At 43.9% G+C, this 26268-nt stretch overlaps 1 protein-coding gene across 3 annotated transcripts in view; it reads right to left on the bottom strand.

The window, feature by feature from the left end:
* The window catches only part of sema6e (sema domain, transmembrane domain (TM), and cytoplasmic domain, (semaphorin) 6E), a 171836-nt gene that overhangs the window by 115889 nt on the left and 29679 nt on the right, over positions 1 to 26268 (bottom strand). The window contains exon 1 of one of the 3 annotated variants that reach the window (XM_058647098.1): positions 430 to 549. The exons of the other annotated variants lie outside the window; for them this stretch is intronic. The gene's annotated coding sequence lies outside the window, so the exon portion shown is untranslated. Of the gene's footprint in view, positions 1 to 429; positions 550 to 26268 lie in introns of those variants that run through there. 3 annotated transcript variants of the gene reach the window in all.

The raw sequence follows: 26268 nt of genomic DNA, 5'->3' as shown, positions 1-26268 counted from the left end.
TTGTTAATATAAGATAGTCCTCTATTTGTCACGCAGTGGGGACATTTACAAAAACACTGATCATTGGTGGTTGCTGACCAAAAAAATGTTATTTGACATACATTTTTAAATTATATACTCGAGTAACAACTGAATGTTTGTCAGACGTAGCTTGTTGTTTATTATCTTACCATTCTTCCTGTTGTATTTGCTCTTACTACACATGTCACATGTCACTCTTGACAAAGGAAAGAGTAGCCAGGTGGTTGAAAAACCACTACTTTTACTGGTTTTTAGGGGCAGTTTTCACTCTGTATTCAAGACCATTTTTACGATTATCTACGCCGAGATTTAAAAGCCTACAAAGTCAAATAGCATTCAAGGTTAAAGTGCTCAAATACTCATACAGACTAAGTACTACAACGGAAAAACCAAATGATGAATACTCACTCAGTGCCCCTCGGTGGCGTTAAACCTCACATCATGTCACAGATAAAAGCTCAAAAGTACATTTATTCCAGAGGTGTCGTCGCGTGTGTTTGCTGTTTTCTTTGTGGTTTCAGTTTAAAGCTCCTCTCTCTGCTTAGAGGAAGAGTCGGGCCACATTCCTCGCCGTGCATCTGCATTTACATCGGGACATTTCCTGTAGAGTGGCATTCTCCCCCAACCTCAGTGTCTGACACAAGAGTGTGACTCTGCACAACAGACACTCACGCACTTCCAGCCCTGATGACGAAAACTACGCTCAACACAAACATCACACAAGCGTTTGTTTACCAACTCACTCCAATCAATCAATTTGCGTCTCTCCACGACTCCCATCTTTCTGTGGCATTAAAAAACCTGAATTTAGTGTTCAAAAACCATAACATCCAATGTTCTTTAGGTCAGTTGCATTGTTAACAGCACATTTAATGAACAGTCAGGTTTATAAACTGAATATTTGAACTGAAAACCTTTGTTTGAAGACAAACTGCAAAATCAGACATGCTTCCCACGACTTCCCCCCGGTAGATTTAGTGTTATTTTTACAGTACGACTTCTGACACAGTATTTAGACAAGCTAATGTTTCAATTTCCTTCTACCCTCTCTTTCCCCAAACAGACTTTATTTCTGTTTGAACAAAAAAAAAAATGTATTTCCTTTGCAAAACAGCTGCAAAAACAAAAGTGGCACACTTGTTTTTCCACCTTTGAAGCTCCATCAAAGGCAGAAAAGCTTGAACTCTTACCTGGTACTGTAATATTATTCCAAGAGGACTGTTCAAAATGAGAGCACGACGGTGTAAATGGGAAAATGTTCAATATCGCACAACTCTGACTCTGCAGCACACATGTGCACACGAGCAGCATTTGCTTCACTTCTGTCCAAGTTCCCGTCTGAATCATGACATCAGAAAATGTAAACACTGGGGCGGTAAATACAGCGTGTCACTCAAAGCACTTATTTTTAAACTCCGCACAAAGGATTTGCCAGTTGAATGAGTCATGACGGGCTAAATGAAAAGATGGCGTGACCCATTCGTGTTTCTTTGGAGGGTTTGTTCGTTACTGACAGGGCTTGGCTCTAAGAGAGCAGCAAAGGCCAGAGAGGACATGAGGTGGTGTGAACACCCTCTGCCATGTTGTTTGCTGGCACAGCCTCGTGCTTTGAAAGGGTGGCTCATGGAAAACATTACGGTGCGGCCCCCGGCTTCGCTCCCGCCTCGGCCTGCTAATGGCTTTCCAAGATTAGGGCTGCCATTTGTCAGCTTGACTGATGTCCACGCTATGACGATCAATCTCTGACCGCTATCCATCTCTTTAACATCAAAAGAAAAGTACAGTGCTCCGGCGTGGTGGGCCAGAGTGGTATAGATGTGCTTGCCAGAAAGAAAAACAGTATCTTACCTGCAGGTAGTGCTGCATAATGAGAGGATAAAGGAATAAGGAGTGAATAAGGCGAAACAAAACCTTGGCATTCTCATTTTTGTACATAATAGTGGAGCATCAAACTCAGGCAAAACCCACGGGGAGCGAGTGGGAATGTTGAAATCGGCTGTTCCTATTCCTGGAACATTTTCAGTGGTGTATGAAAAACCAGGGTCCGTCTCTTCTCTCTCACTACATTAAGTGATTCTTATTGAAGCCTTGCAAACAGGAAACATTCAGTCTCCCGAGAGAGAGGGGAGAAAGTAAGTGATTTTGCCAACATGAGAGAGGGAAAGAAAACAGTGAGTGAATGAGGTGTGGCAACTGAATATAAAGCGGGGGGGGGGGGGGGGGGGTTGGTGGGGGATAGAGATGGAAAAAAGGGAATAAAACATAGTTAAGGAGCAATAGTGTGGAGCGGGGAACAGCTGACAGAGGTGGCGGGGGCCTCAGGTGAGCCCCGTGGTGGGTGATTTCACAGTCCTGTAGGCTGACTAACACTGACAGGTCAGCTGGAAGAGTCAATGCCAAGAGGAACGCTGAGCGGAAAGCCTCAACACACACACACACACACACTCACATGCAAGCAAGCAAACACACACACACACACACACACACACACACACACACACACTCACTCAGCCCTTAGTCACATCCACCACAAAATAATTTCCTTTTCAATTCACCACACAAAACCTGAGCCACTGCTGATCGACCTTTATATATATATATATATATATAAATAAAAGACAACCAATGGCTGGAGAAGGCTCTAAGCACCAGATCAATAGAGGCTAGGGGTCTACGATATTAGGCAGGACCCCAGGTGTAGGTTGTGTAAAGGTGCCCCTGAAACACTGCAGCACATCACATCACATCACAGGTGCTGGTCATACATGGAAAAGCCACAATTAACTGGCTGGAATCGTGTACCGGAACATCTGAGCCGAGTATAGGCTGGAGAGCGCGGGGTCAAGATGGAAGACGCCTACAGAGGTGGCTGAGACTGACAGAGCTGGGATCCTGTGGGACTTCCAGATCCAGACAGACAAATTTGGCGGTGGCTGATCAACCGGACATCAGCAGAAGAGGGCAGCGGTGATGGAGGTGGTAATCCCAAGTGACAGCAACATCACGACGAAGGAACAGGCTGGAGAGGAGCTAGAGAAGATGTGGGGAGTAAAAGGAGCTACTGTGGTCCTAGTGGTGTATATATATATATATATATATATATATATATATATATATATATATATATATATTTGTCAGGATGTGCGGCGAGCGCCTGGGGGAGGGAGTGTATTCCTGACAGCTACCACGATTGTATCATCAAAGAAGACAACTTGATGTTATAACCATCATTAGTGCAGTAGCAAATCAATTACAGGGAATCACAGCACTAAAGGCCTGCGTGCACACAAGTGCCTGCGAGGCATATGCCTACACACAGTCTGTGTTCAACATGGGATTTAATGGTCAGACTGCGAGGAAACTGGCCGCAGTGTCCGATTCCACACCCAAAAAAACATGTTGTTTTGAATGAATTCACTTCTTCAAAATCAAGTTCCCTTTCTCTGCAGAAACGTTGTCCTCGTTGCAAGAGGAAAGCGGCACAAACAGGAGTTACAGTGGACCGATGGGAATGGGTGGGGTGCTTCTTCCCCCCCGCCATCGTCATCCTAATGCTAATCAGTTTTAACGTCGTAATGACAAGTTTAAACAAAACAGTTGTCAATTTTCGATTTAAGCAGGAATAAATTGAAGTGCATAACGAGTGGGACTGCAGAATTCCCACAGCCCATTTAAACTAAGTCTTAATGCTTCCTTCCTATATTTTGATATAAAAGAAAAGTGATCATTTTACATCGCAATTCACGCAAAGGCGCCAAGAAATGCCATCATTTGTTTTCCAAACCATATCTCTAATCTTATACAGGACATTTGTTTTGTAACCTGAGCTGTCAGTGCAGCCAGGACTCTTGAAAAAGCAATTCCGTTATCTCCAGAGAGACCGTCCTCTATCAAGGTTAATTAATGAATACATTTAAAAAAAAAAAAAAACAACCTCCACTGTCTCCATCAGATTAATACAGGAAGCAATTTTACCACTGGACTGTTTTCTTTGGAGATTTCGCTTGTTTTGCTCCACGGAGATTTTGGATGCGTTCTGTGTTTCTGTGGGATGGCGCGTCAGAGGTGGCAACCTCTCGCTGACAAGCGAAGGCTGGTGACAGCGCCAGTCCTGTTTGGCTGATGAGCAGCGGGGAGAAGCGGGTGGGCGGGCGGAGGCTTATCTGCCAAAACAGCTGGGGGTACACCAAGGCCGCAAGAATCGCTACGACTCAGCGGGCCACACGCGGGGAGAACGAGAGGGGAGCGACAGGGAAGACGGAGACGAGAGCAACACAGGTACAGGAGGCTTCTGGGAGATCGGTAGGGGATTCATTAAAACATGTGAAGATGCTGTGTGCAGAGAGAGAGACAGCAGCAGACTACAGGTGCAATGACACAGAGCATTGTTAGCATGTTTGGATCAGCCCTGCTGTGCACACAAAAGATTATATAACCTGCCAGTTTTATTTAGTTTTTATGTTTATGTCATCAAAAAAACTGGGGATTGCTCGATAACACTTTTCTGTGTCCAATGTTGATACCACAGCCTCCGTGATAGACGGTAATCCTGAAATACACCCTCCACAACATGACTCATTTTGGTCATCAATTCACCAGTTTGAGTGTTCTTCCAATAATTAAAACAAGCTTTCTGATTTTTCAGCTTCTTAAATTCATGAAAATCATTAAAAATGTAATCATTTTGGTTTGTTGGACAAAACTTGGCATTTCCAGGTTTGGTGAATGCGGATAAACAATTTTTTGACATTTTACAGACCAAACTAGTACTAGATTAACATGAACACATGGAATTGCTTATGAAAATAATTCTCAGTTGCAGCCCTAGAGCATCTTCAGCGTGTAATAAATGTGCACGTTTCTCTTCCTGATGTCCAATGCAGTGATTATGACAAATATCAGATACTAAATATCTCATCCCTCATTAAAATGATCATTATCATTCATTTCCACGTATGTTTGCATTCACCTGGAGCTAAAAAGTGAAAGCGTCTGCCTCTCTGTGACTCTGCTGCTGCTTTGAGAGGAGACAAAAATCCTCAGAGGAGATGGAGCAAAAGAAAGAGTTGCAGAAATCCAAAGAAGGCTAAACCTTTTCAGTCCCTGCTTGCAACCCTCCATGACTCCACTGGGGGCACCGCTGCACAACACAGCTCCAGCCTCACAGTCAGTGAGCCCTGCTGTGGTTTTTTTTCTTTTTTTTTTGCGAGCGAGTGTGAATTTGGCATCCAGGTGCCGGTGAAATTAAGACCTCGATATCTTCATCATCTGAGTGAGATGTGAAGAGCGTGAAGCTGATAAAGCCGACGTTACACCTGTGCGACTGAGAGCAGCTGATCACACGGTGGGATAAGTCAAACCGCTGAATGAAGCCCAATGTTTCTTTAACACAGGGAACAGGAGCAGAAAAAAAAGCTGCTGCTGTCTGCTGCATATAAACAAAGCTGCTGCTTTCCAGGGTGTAACAACATTCCCCTGATTGATTAAAGTGCCATGTTTGCAGTCGCCTCTTTTACATAGTGGGGAGAAACCCGCCATTCATCATCGGAGAGAGGGCGACCACTGCATTCATGTTAATGCATTACAGACCCAAACAGGTCCGAGGTCACACGCCGCTGCCGTGAATCCCTCTGTCCGACTGCACGGAGGGAGGAGAGAGCGGGATTCTCAGGTGCGGAGAGATAAGAGCTCAACGGTGCTGTCAATGTACAATGTCAGTATCACCTTACTAACAGTATCTGCAACCGGGACAGGACATCAATACAGATGGGCCTCAGAGTCTGGAATGTTAAAGGATAAATCAACACGAACACACTGCAAACAGGGTGAAAAATGGCGACTGGCTGCATGGTTTACATTCCTGAACATTCCATGTTGTTAAGATGTTCCACCACAAAAGAAAAGACTCGTGTAGTATACCTTCTATGATTCACATTCAGACTTGGTATTAACATCCGTCTGCCGCCTCGGCTGACCTCCTCTGAGCTGCTGTAGTTTCACTTCTAATCAGTGCTCATACATGGATTTATTTGCAGCCAAAATCAAGATTTCCGATTGTTTAAGCTTCTTCAATGTGAATATTTTCTTGATTTCTTTGCTCTGGATAACAAAGAAATCATTAAAAGTTAATCTTTTTGGTTTGTGGACAAAACAAGACATTTGAGAACATCATCATTTCCAGGTTTGACTAACACCAATCAACATTTTTTAAGGTTTTCTGATATTTTATGGACCAAACGATTAACCGATTAAACGAGAAAATAATCGACAGATTAATCGATTATGAAAATAATTAGTTGCAGCTCTAATTTTTTTCTATAGCTTCAAATGTTGTATTCATGTTACAGCAGCGTAAGTAGAGCTTTGATTCGCCCGAGCTTCTCCCGGCTCTATCTTTCTGTCATTTGCAGACATCGGTGTCGTCAAACTCGTTGAAAACACAATTTTGGAAGAGCGAGAGACGCGATCTCACGCGGTGACAGAAGATACATCCAGGATGCATTTTAACGTCAGACGTGAACACTCGTAATTAGCACTATTCTCCTGCGATAAGGATTATTGAGGACGTGTGTTGAGACCAGGTTTGAAAGGGGTTTAGTCTGGAGGAGGACAAGTGTTTTACATATAACTCATATTATATGAAAACAAATGCTAGCTGCAGTATAATTATTGTAAGTTAACCCAGATAAAAAAAACATACATATTTCTTCCAGGATTACAGAGCAATTAAAATGAAACAATTGTTACTATTAAATAAAGTAATAATAAGTAACAGTGTAATAAAAGAGTCGGACCTTTCTGTAAACAATCTGAGACATTTTTAAAGAGGTAAGTCGTTGACTTGAGCACTGACAGTAAAGAAGGAGTGTTTATTTTTATGTGAATTGAGAGGCTGTTAAAACCAATAAGCCACTTGGGATCAATAAAGTTGTCCGAGTCCAAGGAAAGTGTAGTGCCCGGGTCAGACGAGCTGTATAATGTATATCCTAAATTGCAGCTAATTCATTTGCTAATTGCAAACTGTTAATTGTGGACTGCAGAGTCAACAGCATCCTTGTTTGCCCCCCCCCCCCGAACCACCAGAGACCAGTTCCCATATGGACATGTAAATAAACAAGAGAAAAACACTGTAGCCCAGGCACAAGGAACAAATCTATCTATACAACCATGATTATTTTATTTCAAACACACCGTGACACAAAGCACCTTGTTTTTAATCTATAAAAGTTCTCAATTGTTGCACAAAACGGTAAAAAAGTGTAGGAGGACTTGAGCACAGCTCGTTCCTGGCCACAGGTGCAACTTAATGATTGTTTCTTGGCTACATCAAAAACCTGTCATGAAGTTTTAAGGCGGAGGGAGGATGTTCAAAGCCTCGAGCAACACAGAGAAGACAGAGCAATAAGTCAACGTGTGTGAAATGGCTAGAAGTCGTAAGGCCGTGCGAGCCGCTTCTCTCTGCGCTGCTTTAAGGACTGAATTGGAGACAGTAAACATGTGATCTTTAACCTTGTACAAAGGTTAATAGTCCTATATGAAAAGTCAAAACATAACTTTTAAGTTAAGAGAGAGATTTTCCCCTCAGTGAAAGCTACTTTTTAAAATTCCTGGAGTTTAGTTTTTGCATCAATCTGCAAAACACGTAGACGGAGCGGCGAGCTCAGATCGGAAGTCTACTCACTCCTCGCGGACATGCATGGAGATGTCGAGATGCTCGACATGTGAATCGTCAAAAATGACAACTGTAGGGAGTGAAACCGTGAGAGGGAAATGCCAGCGATGTGTGTAATCAAATTAACCAGAGGAGTCGTCCATAAAAGACTGCTTCTTCCACTGACACTAAAGTAAAAGCCAAGTCTTCACAAGTAAAGATAATGCGTTATGTATTTGTCTTTGCTGCTGCTGCTGTTTCTCTTGGCGAGAAGGTGGTGGTGGTGGGGGGGGGGGGTAATTGACATGCAAGCTTCAGCAGGGCAGTTAGACGAGCCAGGTCCACAACGGAGCACAACGGCTCTGCTGTGCTCACAAAATCAGTTTAAAGCTGTGATTCAGCAACAGGCTGAGACCTGTACAGTGCCACTGATGCCATCCATCACTACAAATCCATTTCTCTGGCACAACAACTGAGCCATACACACACACACACACACACACACACACACACACACACACACACACACACACACACACACACACACACACACACACACACACACACACACACACACACACACACACACACACACACACACACACACACACACACACACACACACACACACACACACACGGAGCGGCAGGTAGATGGAAAATGAAAAGACAGGAGGTTCTGTCAATACAAGTTTTAATGCAGACGTTCAAAGGAAAGGGGTGGGACAAAATATTGATGTGACAATGTAATCCTTGTCCTGACTCATGAGATACGATTATCGATGTGCTGGCACCAAATATGAATATTTTAATACACAAAAAAAAACAAAAAAACGTCTCTAAACAGATTTTTCCCATCGATTTGAATGACCAGTGCTTCACGACTCCTCATGGGGGCGCCGTTTACAGCAATGCAGGTAAGTTAAACACACATTAACTGGCCAACTAGCGTGACAAAAAGTGCACTTGGGCGGGAAGTTAGCAGAGCAGTGTCTGCCATAACCAACTTAAATGCAATAACACTGTTGTTGGGTGCACTTTGACCAACAACCCCCCCAAAAATGAAGCTTATATTGCATGGGGCTTGTTTTGGTCAGCTCTTGAAGATGTGATGGACGTGAGAGCTGCTCTCAGCTTTGATTTGGTGAAAATACTGATACATTCTATTTATATTTCCTCTCTATTTGCTTATTATGGGAGAACAACACATTTAAGAGCTAATTCACGTGTTAAATGGACTAAATTGACACTGTGTGTCCCAGGACGCGTAGCTACTGTTACACATGACAGTGTGGTATCATTCGGGGTTACCCTGCTTTCATGGGTGAATCCTTTACGATATCAAAGGCAGCTGAGGTCCTGGTCTTCACTGATCCATCATAATAAACTCATCTAAACCAAATTAAAAGAAAACGGAGGCTCGTAGCGCAGAGTGGAGGTCAGGACCGAGTGGCCACAGTTCAATAATGTGACTCAGTCGAAGCAGATGTGGGAGGAGGACAATGGCTGTGGATGGAGTTCAAGAAGGTGCGTGGGTTTTGAAGGCAGGTGATCGACTCTTCTCATTAACTTTGCCTAAGCCTGGGGAGAGGCAGAGGAGGAGGATGAAGAAAATGAGGGAGGGAAGATGGGGTTTAATGAAGACTCCTGCAGTGAGGGTTCGTCTCGCCAACTGTGCGGCCCGGTGAAGAAGCCTGGCAGACAGATGGGCTGAGGAATTGATCAGTGGAGACAGTCCACAGAGACCCAGGCAGACTCTCGGAGGCTGTGTTTTAGTTGAGGTGGAGTACACTATCAGGGATATCAAAGACGCGGAAATGTCATTGGAATTTACTGCCGGTGGGAGAAAACTCTCACTTACAGTGTTGCACACGGGCATGTAATCTAAATTGGAGCAAAAGGAGGGGGGTGGGGGGGGGGTCCCAGATATGAAAAGCAAAGATTAGAGCTAGGAGTGGGGAATTGCAGAGATATTTGAAAGAGCCTCATTTTGAGAAAACACCCCTCTCTCAACATGATTTTCTGTCCTACTTCTTCTTTTTTTTTTTTTTTAATTTGTCCAGTAATACCCACGATTTCAGACACAAGCTCAAGGTCTTAACGTGGGCTGATACTACAGTAACAAATGGAAGAAGCAACAAAACACCCAAACTGGAGCTTTTTAAAGTCGACCCAGACTTTTGTGCCACATACTGGTTTTTTCCTTCACGATCCCTAACTGCTAATATTAGCTTAACAGCAGTGTGCATTTCCTTTAAAGGCGACATGGACCGGAAGCTCCAATTAACACTGTGTTTGTGTGTGTATCTGCGTCATTACCTCGTTTATGAAACGCTAAAGTTCAGAACAAACAGTTCAGCCACTGCTGAGAAAATAGGGTTTTATTGTTTTCCTGGGCTCTGCGAAAGCGGATCGGCACTTCCGTATGTTGATGATGTCATCAGTATACCTCACCACTCCTCTCACCACCGTAGCGCCTCCTGGTGCGGGCACTAGTCCGGACACATCAGGGTGCGTACATTCAACCGCAGAAGAAGAACTACTCTCGTTGTAGCTGCTGAGATGCAGAGCATCCACCGTGCCAGAGGGGGAGCTGTGTATCTGAGAGCTTGCCTACCAATAACGTCACTTCCATGTACCTGGCCAATCACAGGACAGTGGGAAAGCTCTTGTTGGCTGGCCAATCACAACACAGTCCACGTTCTGGGGGTGTGATTTTGGTCTGAAACAGAGCGGCTGACGAGAGCGTCAGTGAGGAGATATTTTGATCGGCTCGTTTGCAGCGATTAGGAGGTTTTTAACCACGAAAACAAGTTAATATATGTAAGTCGACCCCCATAACTAACATATATGTGTGATACAAGCATTCGATGTCGCCTTTAAATACATTATTGAAGGTTGGGTTTAAATGTGTGATACATTGATAGTGTATGACAGGAGCAGGGGTGGGATGGTTCTGTATGGTGAGTCTGATTCTGATAAACAGGACAACAGCACAAAATGCCCCTATAAAGGCTAGGAGCAGGATTTGGAGCGGTTTCATTCCGGAGGTTGACAACATACTATCATATCATATTTTTTTTTTCTTTGTAGCCGCGACGCCTAACACCGCCCCGCTGCATCTGCCCTGATCTAAAGCCGCAGACACACAGAAATGGAGGCTATTTGGAATCTTGGCCCTTCATCGCTCTGTTGTCCTCTGTTGAGAGCTGTCCCACTTTCCGCCCAAGCTCTGTGTGGCATTCATCTTTCACGCGAGTGACGGTGGCGCACCCCTCGAAACCCAGCGCTGCCGCTCTCATTTTCATCCTCCATTGTTCCAGGCTCAGAGATTCAACCCGGCACAGTGAGCCCCTGCAATTCTGTCATCTCCACAAACTCAATATTTCCCTGCACCGCTGATAAGCAGCCAAACAGTGAGGTGATGAATAAATCACAACACAGCCCGTACACACTTCTGACACCAAGAGGAATCTTATTTATTTGGTGTATTTTTGGTTTATATTGGAGAAATCTGACTCCGGTATGGTGTACAGCTTGGTTTATTATCCACATAGAATGGGAATGAACAAAGCAAACATATTTAAATCTGGTTTAAAAAAAGAGAATATAAAGTCCGGAAGAAAAACACGCATGCATCTCGTCTAATTTCACGGTCTATAATCAGCAGATTTTTTATTTTTAAGACCAATTCAGAAAATATTAACAGCAAGAAAAAAAAGAAAAAGAGGTGACCCTGCTCTTGTGACCCGAACAGAAACTCGACAACTTACTTTTCCGCGTCGCACAGTCTTTGTGTCACAGGAGGTTCCTCTGAAAGCTTTTCATGTTTCAAGAACGGCTGTTTAAGTTCATTTACAATCACAAGAGTACAGTGTGTACCAGCAGAGAACAATAATATACTCCACAGACCCACAATCCCATTTTCTCTTTGTTGTCTCCAATTTTCTGCCACACATTTCCTTTCAGTTAGATCCGAACACTGAGTGAGCAATCTATGAAACAACCGCACCGATTTTTAATACGAGGCAAACGTCAGGAGAATCTCCACGGAACAACCGGAGCCACAATTACTGTCTTTGTGTACTTTAAGAAAACCGACTTTTTTTTAACGAGGGGTTTTGAACTTGTGCGTAAAAAAGTCTTTGGGACGGGTTTCTCAAATTAGTGGCGATGTCACTGCCGTTTAGGTCACAACAAACAGCAGAGTGTGTGTCTATGTGTGTATGTGTAAGCAATTAAAAGCCAGATTCTGAATCAAGTTGCATCCACTTCTTACAAAGCATTGTGTAAATGATCATTTCTGAGTGGAAGTACACTGTTAAAAAAGAATATTGACTGCGATAAAGAATTAAAACAAATACAATCACATAATCTACTATCCTATATAGGGCTGGGCATCGTACCAATATTTTGATTATCAATTAATCGGACATTGTCCCAATGGATCAACTATTTGATTGATCCATAACATTTCAGACAAGGTATAAGTAGTAATAAGAGTAGGTTTATTGGTTGGTAGCAATCCATATAGCACATTATTGCTATGGAAGATAGATTTACTAGTTTTCAAAAACCTAAAATTGATTCAATCAAATCAACATTTTAGAAAACCAAAAAGAGGCTACAGTCCAACGAGTCAGATGTGGTGCAACAAGCTATTCTCAAAATCCCAGCCTTTGTTATGAGCTCATTTTATTATTATATTATTTCATTCAGCAATTCTTGGACGGAAAAAAACTCAACTTAATTCATAACAGGTTTCAAGGGGAACAAGTTTCTATCTCTCGCGCTGGTGCACTGAGATGACACCGCGCAGCCGTGACAAATTTCCTTGACATCCGTCAAAAGGACTGTAACCGACCCGGCCAAAGAAAGTGCATCGAGTCAGACAGATTCTTGCAGTTAGATCTCTGGTGCCCCCGGGGGTCCTCGACAAGTCCGACAATTCAGGCTCTTACTCCGTCGCCATAGTTACCGCTGCCTGACATCACTGGCAGTGGCGAATGGACTGACCACAGTGGAACATTTGAGACGACACTGCAGAGCCTGTGTGCGGATCATCGCACAGTGAAGACCTCGGGGTATGAGGAGGCGGTCACCGAGAGTCAGTCGCATTCAGAGCGAAGTGAAGAACTTGATGGTCAAACATGGCTGCGGGGGGGTAGGGGGTGGGCTGGCTCTGACTGGCATAATGTGGAATGTTAATTAGACCCGCAAAGACGAGACACCTCCGTCTTAAATGTCACATCGTCGTGTTGAGACCAGGCAGCGATGATAGGTTTTGTTTACTTCTGTCGAGCAAAGGGTGTGGAGGTTTGTTTGTCTTTCCAGTGGCAATCTCTTCTCTGTTCTCTTCACCGCGGGCAATTTCTCTTAAAATTCTCCTGCTCTCGGCCCTTCTGTTGCTGTTTACTCTGTGATGAATGGCTCTATTTCAAGTTGGGCATTTTTTTTTCTCCCCCCCTGTTTGCTGGAATAGATTACAATCGGTGCAGTTGTGTGGAAACAAGATTGATCTTGCTGAAAAACATTTTGGGGAGTGGGGGGGGGGCAGCACAGGAGGGGGAAACTACAGACTATAACTGCACTTAACTCTAATGCACAAAGTACCAGATCCAGTTCCTCTGATGAAGGCTTCTTTGGGGGGGGGCGATGGCTGCGCTGCGGGAGCAGGTCTTGATCAGGGACTCGGCTGCGAGGGCAGATGAGTGTAAACACATTTGGTTGGCGGTTTGTAACGAGACATGACACAGTGAGAATACTGTGGCCTTTTAAATGGCAGAGCTCATTATCAGCCCGGTCTCATTCCCTCAGAGGGGCAGAGATTCAGATAATTGGCCATCAGTAATGAAGGACTGGACAGGAGACCCGCTGAAGCTTAATACGAGAGGCCGTTCAACCGACGAGTTAATGTGATGGAGAAATTGTACACAAGCGAGTGCTGACATGAAGTTCCATTTTTTAACAATATTGGGCTCACTGTTTTTCATGATTTAATGTGATTATAGCGACTAAAGAATGGCCCAGGGTTGCCACTCAATATTAAGCAATACCTAGAATTACTTGAAATAATAAGAGCCTCCCTCACAAGTCAAGCAAAAATGAATCACACAGGGCAAGAGCGATGGAAAGTGAAGCCCCTCCTGCTCTGGTGAGTGGAGAACTGGGTTTTCTTAGCAGGGATTCAGGGAGGTCTTCGTCCTGACAGTTAATATAAAAATTAAATAAGTGAAATTTTTAATTATTGTTGGGGCACAGTTGATTCTAGGGGTGAAAGAAGAAGTTTACGTGAAAGAGTTTAATTGCTAGACTCAGTTAAAATGATGGAGAAAATATTGGACGAGTAGCGATCGTAGGCATTGCGGTTCAATAACTCATAAACCTTCGGGTCAGCTCTCCTGCCCTGTCCCGGAGTGAAAGAAGAAATGATTCTATGTTTTTCAGCTGGATGCCAGGGGAAAGAGAAAGGAGACGGGAATGAGTCTTATGAAGCAGTGGAAAAAAATGTCTATGGTGTAAACAATACCATGTTTTCTTCTTTTTTCTTCTTAAAATGTAAAAGGTTTTCTATGAACACGGCCTTGTTTCAAGAACACTCCAGTATCTATGCCAGGCCAGTATGTGGGGCTATAATGCTATGACAGAAATGCACCAAAAATGGCAAAGAAGACGTGGAGCTTGGAGATGAAGCCATGCACAGTCTCCAAACACGAGAGGACAACGGGCTACGACATAATTGTGTTCCTAAAGTCGTGTATTGGTTGTCCCGTTTTTCAAAAATAGCATTTTAGGTCTACGCAACGCCAGTTCCGAGTGAACAAAAAGCCAAAAGAACACAAAGTTGTGTGTCACTAGCGTCATGGACATTCTAAAAGGATCAGGCTCGGTCACAAAGTGCTCCCTCCCCGGCAGACGAGGAACCGCTAAACGCTGCGGTCATTCAGTCGCCAGGGAGAGAGGAGAGAGCAAACAGAGGTGAGAGAAGAGAGTTAAAAAAAAAAGGGGGACGACATGAAAGAAAGTAAAAGGGAGACAGTGACAGAAAGTGACAAAGAGGAGAGAGGGCTGACGGTGGAATGAAAGAAGCCATGGAAGTAAGTAAAGGGAGACTGAGAGTGGAAAAAATACCCATGCATGCTAATCCTTGTCTCCTGCGGCGTTCAGTATTATGTGAGAAAAGGCTTCTTGAGCTGCAGAGATTGGCGCCGTCAAGGGATTGGACTGAGCAAAGTACAAACAACAGCAGCAACAACAACAACAACAGGCCATCCTGAAGCCTCCAACTTTACGGGCATCTTAAAAACCATGCCCTGTTTAAGAAAGAAAGAAAGAAGTTTGCATCTCTAATCGCCTTCACAGGACACATGCCTCCTCTCATCTCAACTATCCTCCTCTGGAAGCAAAGAGCGTGGGAACCGCTTTCAGAACACTGAGTGGAGGCGGAAGACTGACCCCAACTTATCGACCAGTGCTCACAACACATGCATCTCCATGCCTGATGTGGCCAACTGCCAAACGCACAGTCTGTTTAAAAATGGACTAGATTGATTGCAATAAGTCTTTATACACAGTAATTGGTAGAGATGGGTCTTATATCTCTTTGCCTCTTTAGATTTTATTACAAAGATACATTTGTTCATCCTCTCATACCAACAACACAATGCCTGCATAACGCAAACTAGGAATACTCAGCGTTTCTGGGTGTCTTTTCACAGACTGTGGGTGAGGATGGGAAGGTGGAGCTGTATACAGCACCACCTGTCAGACTGGGATAGAGTACGAGCAACACATACTGATTTCTGCCCGTTCGCACGGTATCTGTCAAAAGTGTGGACACAATTCTGCACGTCTGCGCTCACTCTGCGAGACAAGCACTGGTCATGTGACGCAGCCATGTTCGGAAAACCATCCATCCATTTTCGACCACTTTATCCTACACAGGAGGGCCGCGGGGGGGGGGGGGGGGGGGCGATGTGCCAATCTCAGCTGACATAGGGCGATAGGCGGGGTACACCTGGGAGAGATCGCCAGTCCATCGCAGGGCCACATAGAGACAAACAACCATTTAATTCATTCAAGGAGAACATGCAAACTCCATGCAGAAAGGCCCTTGTTCCAACCGGGGCTCAAACCCGGGTCAAGAGTGCTCACCACTACACCAACCGTGTGGCCGTGTTTGGAAAACCAAATGGTTTCATTTCGACCCAAATGTTTCATCTTTTCAGTTGATAAAATAACTAGGGATACATATGGACGAGCTGATATGAAACATACTATTGGTATATCCCGTGCTTCACCATGCGGACTATAACAATGAAAATAAAAATGTTGTAATGTCATGTTGTGGACTGCTTATTTCTTAAGAATTATATCTGGAAAATTGCTTGTAATCAATGTAACGGCTCCATAGTTGGAGTAAAATGACTGTATTAGACCAATACTGGTATATGACAAGGAGCCAAACAAAGTAATCATATATATTGACTTTGTCAACTACAGCTCCCATTACACTTTAGGTGACGTAAACATGGTCCATATTGCCACAGAGTTAATGACTAAGTCCTGACATTTGATTATCTTACAAGATTTGCTGGCCGTTCCTGATTCTAACATGACCGCGGATAAAAAAAGGGAGCAACCATCTGTTTTACTGATGATACTGACAGGAATGATGAAGTCGTTTAAAGGTCTGAAGAAAGAAAAGTCTTAAACGGAGCCAAAAGCAGGGTGACTGCAATTCATATTGCGGCAAATGTGTCCAAACTGCCACTTGCTGTCATTCTGTCGGCGGTTTCTTAAGGTTAGCATTTATATATATATATATACACACACATTTTTTCAGTCAAAAAGCAATAACAAGACACGGTTAAACACGGCGTCAATATTGAGATGCTATTCTCAGCCGTGTTGAAGGACAGTCATGCACAGAGGGAGAGGCCCCCCCCTTTCTCTGAGCCCGACGCTGCTGATTTGAATATCAAAACATGATCGAAAATGGTGATTAAACGCCAATTACAGCGCGCGTCAATGAGAAGTCAATTGAGTGTTTTAGGGGCTGCACATGTTTTTTTTTTGTTTTTTTGCCAAGGTGATAACGGGGGAGGCAGGGAACAAAGGGGGAAATTAGGGATACAAAAGGGGAGAAGCGAAGGGGAAAATGAAAGAACAGCAAATGGGAACAAACGGCTTGTCGGCTTGTGGCGAGTCAACTCCTGGATGACGATAGTGTTGCAGTGTCAGACGTGAGAACATCGGCTCCTGTAGCGACAGAGTTGCCTCCATTACCGTCATTGTGCAGTCATGAATAATGAACTATTTTCCTTGAGGCAGCATTCAATTAAGAGTCAAATCCCTTGGGAACACGAGTGGGAACGCATTCTCACAAAAGTATTAAAAAAAAAACAAAGCCACTCTTCTTGTTATTCAAGTGACTTCATTATAAAATCCTACAGCGTCCCTCCTGGCCAAGTTTCAGCTGACTGATCTTGCATTATTTATTTATGCACCAGTAATGAACAGTAAATATGAAAAAAAAAAGGAGGGGGCAAAGCGGGGGTAAAGACGTATCCGGGTGCGGCGCACGTACAGCTGCCAGGGTTTTGATCATTCGCCGAGAGCCTGCAGGGGCAGCCATGTCTGCCGTGTTGCAATGCTGCGATAGTGACACGCCGCTGCCGATGCAGCCTTCGCTCCGCGGGAGATGAGCCCAAAACACCTTCATATGGAGAACCAATCTCTCGTCCCAATGGGATGCCCCACCAGGAAAAAGTAAACAGCCAAGAGCCACCGCGGTGCTGCTTAAGCCTGCATTTTAATTATGGAGAAAAGCCTGAAACTGCCACGCACGAAACCCCTCAGCTCAAGAGGATTGTTGGAGTGTAATGAAGAGGTTTGAAGAGCGGGCGGATCATTTTTGATAGGTGCCAACCTGGGTTAAAGCTGTGTTGAGAGGATCTTTGTTAGTGCTTGTCTGGGTTTTCCCTCTTTTCATGTTGTGAAAGAGCCTAAGAAAATGTGAGCTTTATAGAAAGCTTTGGTCCAGGCTTTGAATACAGTGTTCGTCTACAACTTGGCAGGCCGCGGTTGCACTGCCCCGGCCCGGGTTCTGCCATGTCACTCTATCCGTCCTTCACTAATTCACACAAATCACCACCAAATCAACTCCTGCACACAATCAGCGGGGATACATTCTGCTCACACGCGCGCACGCTAATGCAAGTATGTGACTGTAATCAAGCAGCGCTTTGCCGCAAGATCGTTTCTCTTACTCGTGTGGTGATAGAGTTCAGGGGGTTATTTAAAGGAAAAATTAGACAGCTTATCAGTTAGGGTCACCAACACTGCGCAGGCCAGATGGTCATCTAGTCTGGCTTGTCCTCTCATCAGCCTCTGCCGCTGTACCCAATTTGTCTTGTACTATTTCCAGGAATAAACACCAGATTGCTGCACTCTGCCGTGAACTCTCGGTCGTCTTGGACTCCCGAGTACGAGTAAACGAATCAGCCGAGGATTATTACTGGGAGATTCTCGGTGTATCAACGTTGTTAAGCAATTTCTGAAAACCCACAATCAATCATCATCAAGCGCCCGCAAATTAGGACTGTTTTGATGTCAGGCCATGAACTGTTGTAACCGCTGGTTCACAATGCATGCCTCAACCTGCCATGATTAATTCAAGCTCTTCTTTTCAGGATTTAACAAAGTGGACCCACGCCTTTATAAACTGGTCTGACTGTTTTAAAACTCGGTGCCAAGATGATGCACGAGATACGACTTTCTTCCGCTGACCACTGTGAGCCTTTTATTATTCTTCTCCCATGCCGTTTTAAACTTTAATTGAAAAGAAGAAAAAAAAGAAGCCTTGTAACACACAGTAAAAGCATCTCAGACGGTGTCCTATAAATGTATCTCCCTACATGACAGGGAGAGTTTAATGCAACAGAGAGAAGCCAAAAGCTTTTACTGACAATCTCCATCCACCTGGAAGACTTTTTAAAACCCCAACCACTGAGCGCACATGGATTTTTAATAACTACGATACAGAAAAAGTTATGTTTTTAGAACCACACGCAGACTTCTCCTTCACAAAGCCACAGCGAGTACATAGCGCTGTGCTCAGTGCAGCTACGTTGCTAGTACATGTTTTAAGGTTTTTCTTAAATTACCAAGAGTAACAGTTTTTAAGTGTCAAATATGAAATGTGTCCGAGTCGCCAGGATAAAATGCTGTTGCCGTAGAACATTAACAAAGCCCCTTTTCCACTTATGGTCCCAGCTCGTCACGGTTTGGGTTGGTTTTCCACTACGAAATAGCACCTACTGAATGTGGGCGGAGTTATCACTGCACGGCTGGAGCACAGACTCCGTCTGACAGCGGCAGGGTTTGTTATAGCGATAAACACAACAGACTCCTCTGTTAAATATTGAGATTTTAGACATTTCCCTGGTAATTGTTGGTGATTAAAACACATTTTCTAGGATTTATAAGTCTTTTTAACTGATCTACAGTTCGGCTTGATTCTTGTGTCGGACGCCTTGCTCCGTCACGCATGGTACCTACTCAGCTCGCTTGGAACCTCGACAGAGCAGGTACTAAAGAAATGACCAGGTACTATCGCTAGTGGAAATGCAAAAAGGGCCGTGCCGAGGCCAGTCGAGTCAAGCCAGTGAAAACATGCCAATAATCTCCCATCTAAACCAAAACAACATGACTTATTTCCATTTAAATAAAACATGCCTATTATGGTGATAGTGTTTAAACCCTTTACTGCCAATGTTGCTATGTTCAGGGCTAAGGCTAGAAAAAAGATGGTGTTTTCTCCTTGTGTGACTGTAAAATACTCCAGGACGTCCTCACGACGGTGTTAAAAGCACGCTGCGTCACAGAATTAAAACCCAGCGGCACGTCCTCACACTGGCGGACATCGTCTGATCAAATATGTCACTGAACAAATGAGGACATGACAAGTGTGAAAGATTTTGGCGACTGCAGTCGCAGAGAAGGAGCATAGCAACATTTTTCTGGGACTTTTACTACAAAGTTTAAAGGTTAAACTATCAAAAACAGAAGAAGTATTTTCCTTTTTTCTTGCACTTCACTGCTGATTGGTCGGTTGGTTGTGAAAACTGTAAAACAATAGGAGACAGATGCACATAAACGTAAGACTCTTGTCTCCCGGTTAGTTTGTGTGGGATCATGCACAGGTTCCCCACAAACCAAACACGTCTCGCAGACGAGAGCTCGGTGTTTGATCGTTACCGTCTGCTCGTCGGCTGTGGGGGGGGGGGGGGTCAGGGGAACAACGGAGGATGTGAGTTGTTTATGTTGCTCAAGAGGCAGATTTCATCAGTTCAATTTGTAACGGTTTGGATGATCTTCAGCACAGTACGGCACGCACAGGCCCGAGCAACAAATGGAGAGTGGGGGTGGATAAACAGAGCGGGCAGTGAAACTGGATTCTGTTATTATTATTTCATAACAACAATAGCCAGAGACCCATGGTGTGTTGCATAAAGCTTCCAAGACGGAGGCCAAAATGAATCGGCCACAAGGAAAGATTCTTGGTGCCCACAGGGCCTTAAACCTTAAAAACTCTGCATGACCATCCATAAAGTCTCCTTTTTCAGAAGAGAATTCACTTCTAGCTCGAGAGCTCCAGCATCGTTCAGCGTCATTACCATTTGAAAAGGGGGAAGATGAGTGCAGTAGCGGGGGGAGAGAGAGAGAGATAAACTGGCATGAAGAAAGAAAGGCTGAAGGGGAAGAGTGGTGAGGGAAGAGCAGCTGACTTGTTGAACTTGCTTGGGTGAACTTCATTCATCAACACAACTCTCTTATTCAGGGTTTTTTTTTTACCCTTGAGAAAAACTCCAGCCTGGTCGGAGTTCTTCAGTCCATGCTGTAAACCGAGGAGAGACCGTTACGACCTTAGGAAAAAAAGAATCCTCCCGTTGTGTAAAAACCTAATAAAAAACGAGCTTCCAAGCTGCTCGTGCACATACTGTACCTCTCCCCGAGAGTAATACAAGACAAAACACCAATAAAGCTGTGATTATAAAATATTCCTTTAATGTTACGGTGTCCATTTTCTGATTATGTGTATAACCTTTGAGGTAGGGATAAAGCGAAGACACATTTAAGAGATGATGGGGTAGTCGTGTGCCAAGGTTTTTAAAGCTGGAAGCCGAGCCCGAGGGAATATGCAGCGACGGACATAAACAGTGCGTGTGTGTGTGTGGGATACGCGAGGCCGGTGACATGCATTCGGTTGTTTGGCTCTGCAAGCCAGAAAATTGGATTTGAAAGGAAGGAATGGCTCTGAGGTTAAAGTGCTGAGGTTAACACGAGGGTGTTTACGTTCATATTGGGAGAACAGGGTCGGGCTAACTCTCTCCGAGAAACATTTAAAAAAAAAAAACACACACACACACACACACAACAGAGCGGTGATCGTAAACGAACATGAAAGGCAGCTCAGAAGTTTATACGGTCAAGCGGCGTATAGTGTGTTATACAGCAGAAAGGCGTAAAAAGGCAACCAATATAAACAATGATGCTTTTATTTAAGTTGTTTAAGTAAAATAGTCAATTAACTCTCCATCCTTGAAAAATGGAGAGGCTGTGTATAAATACAGGCTAAATTGTTTATCTTTTGCTGATGCACACACGCTCAAATTCAAGCTGATTTGTTCAGAACGGTGACCTAAAAGACAACACACGTGTATATAATAGATTATACTGTATAAAAGGTCATACGGTGATAGATGTTATTTTACTGGGTAGAAATAAACACACAATCACGTGGTTCTTATCAGCCATTATGTCATTTCCATTCATAGATCGTGTCATTCACCCTCCCATCCATTCATCATCAATAGATGTTATTCCTTTGAGGCTGGGTTGAGGATGAGCTGGAGTAAAATTGTAACCGACACTGGGTCAAGGCAGGGTAACACACTATGACAGGTCACAAGCCTGTCACAGGGTCTACACAGAGGTCAACGTCTACATGGGAGAGAACCAGGACACACGGATTTGAACCAAGAACCCCCTTGTTGTGAGTAGATACCATTTTTTCCCTCCCGATACTGATTCCAATACTTGTGCTGTGGGTATTGGCCGATACGGAGTACCGATACCGATACCAGTGAGTATCGGTATCGTAAATCATAAATAAATCATACTACGCCTCTACGGCGCTCCAGTTTGACTGTAGGTGTGCTAACGGCTCCTCGTCTACAGGTGTCAGGTGATCAATTCTTCTTCACGCCTCTAAAACAGCAGCTGCGCAACCGTTTTAAGAGCGGTGAAGAAGAACTGTGTCAGATCATCAGTGGTATCGGATCGGTGCCTGGACTCCAGTACTTTAGTAGTATCGGAGGCATTTCCGATACTGGTATCGGAATCGGAACAACTCTAGTTGTGAGGTGAACAGTGAACTTAACTAATAAAAGTGTCAGTTTTTAAAAACCATTATCTGAGTGAGACACCTTACATTTACAAGAACAAAAACATGTACAGAGGAAAGTTTAAAAAAAAATAATAGCGTGCACTCCCTCCCTGCATCTGTGTTCCTTCAAGAACCAGTTTGTTTTCCCCTTGAGGCAGGTACTTGCAGCCAGGTAGGTAGCCGTTGTCTGCCAGCAAGATTCCTTTTCACTCCCCTCTCCCTCTTTAACAACAATCCACTTTAGAAATGTACGGAGCCGCGTGCATGCACAGGCGAGCAATCAAACACCCACAACCCTGCAAATTTAGCCCGGCTATTTTATGGAAGCACAAACACTGGGCACAGAGTCTACATATGCTCCAGAATGGCTGCTGATAACTATTGGGTTTCTCTACGAGAGAGAGAGAACATATCCGGGGCCTTTGGATTACGACTATGAATTCATAAACACTCACAATAATAACGTATTTCAAAGCCAGAAATAAATCTCCCTCACAGCGACAGCAAAGGCTTTGTGAGATCATATTGAGGAGCGTTTCAAAGCCAGATGAGTCACCTTTTCCTCTGTTCCTCAACTGTAAACAAAGCTGTGTAAATAAAAAAAAAAAAAAACTACTTTAAAGATTCCTTCAAATACTGTATGTACAAAAACTGCTTTAAACAATTATTTACATTTGACACAAGTTGGTCCACTTTCATAGTGTGTGCACTAAGTTTTCCATGTCGTTTTATGCTTAATCCCAACATTTGAATTATGACATTCAGGGATAGGCGTTATTTTCTAATGTTAAGATACGATAAGATAGTCGTTTATTTGTCCCACAGTGGGGAATTTTACATTGTTGCAGCAGTAAAGACACTAAAGATAAAGATAATAAATAATAAACATGCATTACCAAAAAATTTATAAAACTTTAACACTAATGTGTATATATATATATATAAATATATATATATATATATATATATATATACACATATATGTATATATATATATATACACACATATATATATACACACATACACATATACATATATATACATATATACTGTATATATGTATGTATATGTGTGTATATATATACACACACACATATATACACACACACATATATACATATATACACATATATACATATATGTGTATATATGTATATATGTGTGTGTGTATATATATACACACACACATATATACATATATACACATATATGTATATATGTGCTTGTTGCTGTACAGTTAACAGCTCATAATAGTCATTAATATTTAAAAAATGAAAAAGCCTAAGGTTGGGTACTACACATACATATGTCTGTATACTCTTATACAGTATCACAAATGTTCCGGTATGTGACCATATCGTGTCCGTACGTTTGTCATCATTAGATGTCACTAATTCTAACACACTGGACCTGAGGCGACGACGACTTCGGAACACAAACCCTTTACACAGTATAAGTCACAGCAGGCGTCTGCGTTTTCTGCACAGTGTAACATTTGCCACGCGGCTGCGAGGTTAGCTGCTGCTCGACAGCCTTGCGGGGGGAAACATGCAGAGACTACAGCCGTTCCAAAATGTCTGTGTGTGCAACTCTTTCAACCACGAGTCCGCAACAAACGTGCGCAGCAAATCCAGACGTGGGCGAGCTCCGTCTGTTTATTACGCAGCCCCTGACTGACAACTGCTTTCATGGTTATGGCTACGGTTTTTCCTATTCACAGACATGTGCAGAGGGTGGGGTACGGTGGTTGATTACTCATCAGATCATTTTTTTTGTTCAAAAAGGCCCATCCCTAATCCATTACTACACCTTTGACGTCAAATTTAAAACCGTACCTTCATTTATCCGCACAGAGAAAAGCATGAAGGTAAGAAAAAATACTGTTTTTTAAGCGGAGGTGAAGCGGAAAATAATTTAAAGCACTTTCACTCCGCCTGCTTCTCAGAACCGGTTTGTGAGCGACAATCTATAGGTGTGCCCGTGCAAAAAAGTTGCAAGCATATGCACAAACTCCACGCCGAAGACAAACAACTCGTGACACCGCCTGAGCCGAGAAGGCCCGAGTGTTGATGACTTGATCTGAAGGGTAGGAACAAGGTTGTGTTCTCTCACCCACGGCATTGACAGGAGGCGCGGAGCTGAGCGCAGGACACCTCCTCAGCAAAAGCACGCTTGACAGGGCAATGCGAGTCTAATAGATTTGAAGTTCTCCACTAGGCACCGGAGTCTAATCACCATGGAAACTGAGATGGCTGCTTGGCAGGTTTGAGCAGCTTTTCGGGTTTCAAACGCTTTTTTCAAATTGAGGGCTAGAGCAACGGTGCTATTTCCCTTGCACTTATGAAAAACCTCCAATTGCACGTCACTCCCCGTCTCTATCATCCCCCCCCGGCTCGGTAAGGCAATCATCACAGCCTCGCAGCGCGAGAGCGTCTTAGCTGTGGCAGATAAAGGCTGGGAGATTGTCAGTAATGACGGGTCCACCAGCGCTGAAACTTCCCAGAGCTGCTTGTTTCAGCAGTAATTACGACGGGGGGGGGGGGGGGGAGAGAAACGGTGCACCGTGACTGGCTCTAAAAAGCTTACCAAGCCTTTTGCTTGTGATGCCGTGTCAACTTTCTTTTACGGCAGGCAAGTCAGTCGGGTAAGTAAAAAGGCGGCTTAAAAGCTAAACAAAACGTGTGAAACAAAGAGGTAAAAAGGCAGAGGCAGCAGGCTCACTCCCGAGTGATGTGCAGGCCCAGCGGGGGGGAGGGTGGGGGGGGGGGGGGGGTGAATGACGAGAGAGGGAATATGCTCTGAAGTCAATGAATAGGGATGAGATTGGATCATCGGTGCTCAGTGTTCTCCAATCGCAGCGGCTCTGTTGAAGAAGCCGAGTGAAGTGATAAGACCGGTGAAAAGGAGAGGACAGAACAAACGCACGTGGTAGCGCGATGGACTCCAAGAGACGGCTGAAGAAGAGCTGGCTGATACGTTTGTGTGTGCGCGCCTGAAAAGAATGTGTTGAACCGCAGAGGGAGGAAAAAAAATCGTCTCTCCATCATCTCGCGTCTGTGTGTACCACTTTCTCTCAAGTCGACCCTCAGTAATCACCTTCTTCACCCTCTCAACTGATTCATCCTTGTCTCCAGTTCTGGTCCCGTCCGCCCACGCCCACCTTCTCCCGCCGGTCTCTGGAACACACAGGTGCACATGAAGAGAGCGCTTAACCCCCCCCCCCACCCCACTCCCCCCCTCCCTCTCCATGGAATAGACCTATACCGAAGATGTGTGTAGAGAAATGAACAGAGTGTTCCGCTTCCACATCCCACAGCTGGGCAAAAATTGGATATTGAGTGCAGGGGTGAAGAACGGAGAGCAACTAATTTCAAACGCCCACACCCTATTTAGAAGTATGAGATGGTCGATTTTTTATTGAATATGGTGGGAAGTTATAGGGGTCTTGGGACAGAGCGAGACTCGGCTGATGTGTCTACATGTGTCAGCTGCCATAGAGAAGTCATCCATCATGGGTCAGTCTCACTGTGCGGAGGTACAGGCCAAGGGGGGTTATGATAAAAGGGCCACTTAATTCAAGTCAGACTGCTCTAGAGGAAGAAAAAGGCTTCAAGATAATTGCATTCAGGGATGGAGTAGAAATGAAAAGACTGGGTGATATTGTATGGCTTTATGTGGATACACCATAAATACCTGCAGGAGAGGAAAAAGCCGAGAACGCATTTTTGTGCTTTTGAATCCGACAAAAGCCATATTTTTACTGTCACACCGCTGAATTCCTGCATATAGAAAACAACTATTTAGATGCCAGGCCGCATCATTATCATGAGTGAAAAAATGGTCCTGACCTGAGAGAATTTAGTATTCAGTCTGAAAGGTGTTGTGATGCTTTGTTATACGATTGTACTGCAACATATTAATCATCACAAAATGACTCCACCATAATGTTATTATGTGCAATAACTGGACTTTTAACAGTATGATTCATGACGTCCTTTAAGACGTGTTTTGATTAATAATCCAATATAAGAAAATATACCAAAAATGTGCTGGTGTCAGATTTAAAATGACTATCTTCATCTTAAGTGACTGTAAAGAATTAGTATGAATTGGGCAAAATAAAAACAACAAATCATTCTGGGAT

This window comes from Solea solea, chromosome 13 (genome assembly GCF_958295425.1).
Source record: "Solea solea chromosome 13, fSolSol10.1, whole genome shotgun sequence".
NCBI lineage: Eukaryota > Metazoa > Chordata > Actinopteri > Pleuronectiformes > Soleidae > Solea > Solea solea.
The sequence above is the reverse complement of the archived record's forward strand: the minus strand, read 5'-3'. Positions and strand labels throughout refer to the sequence as shown.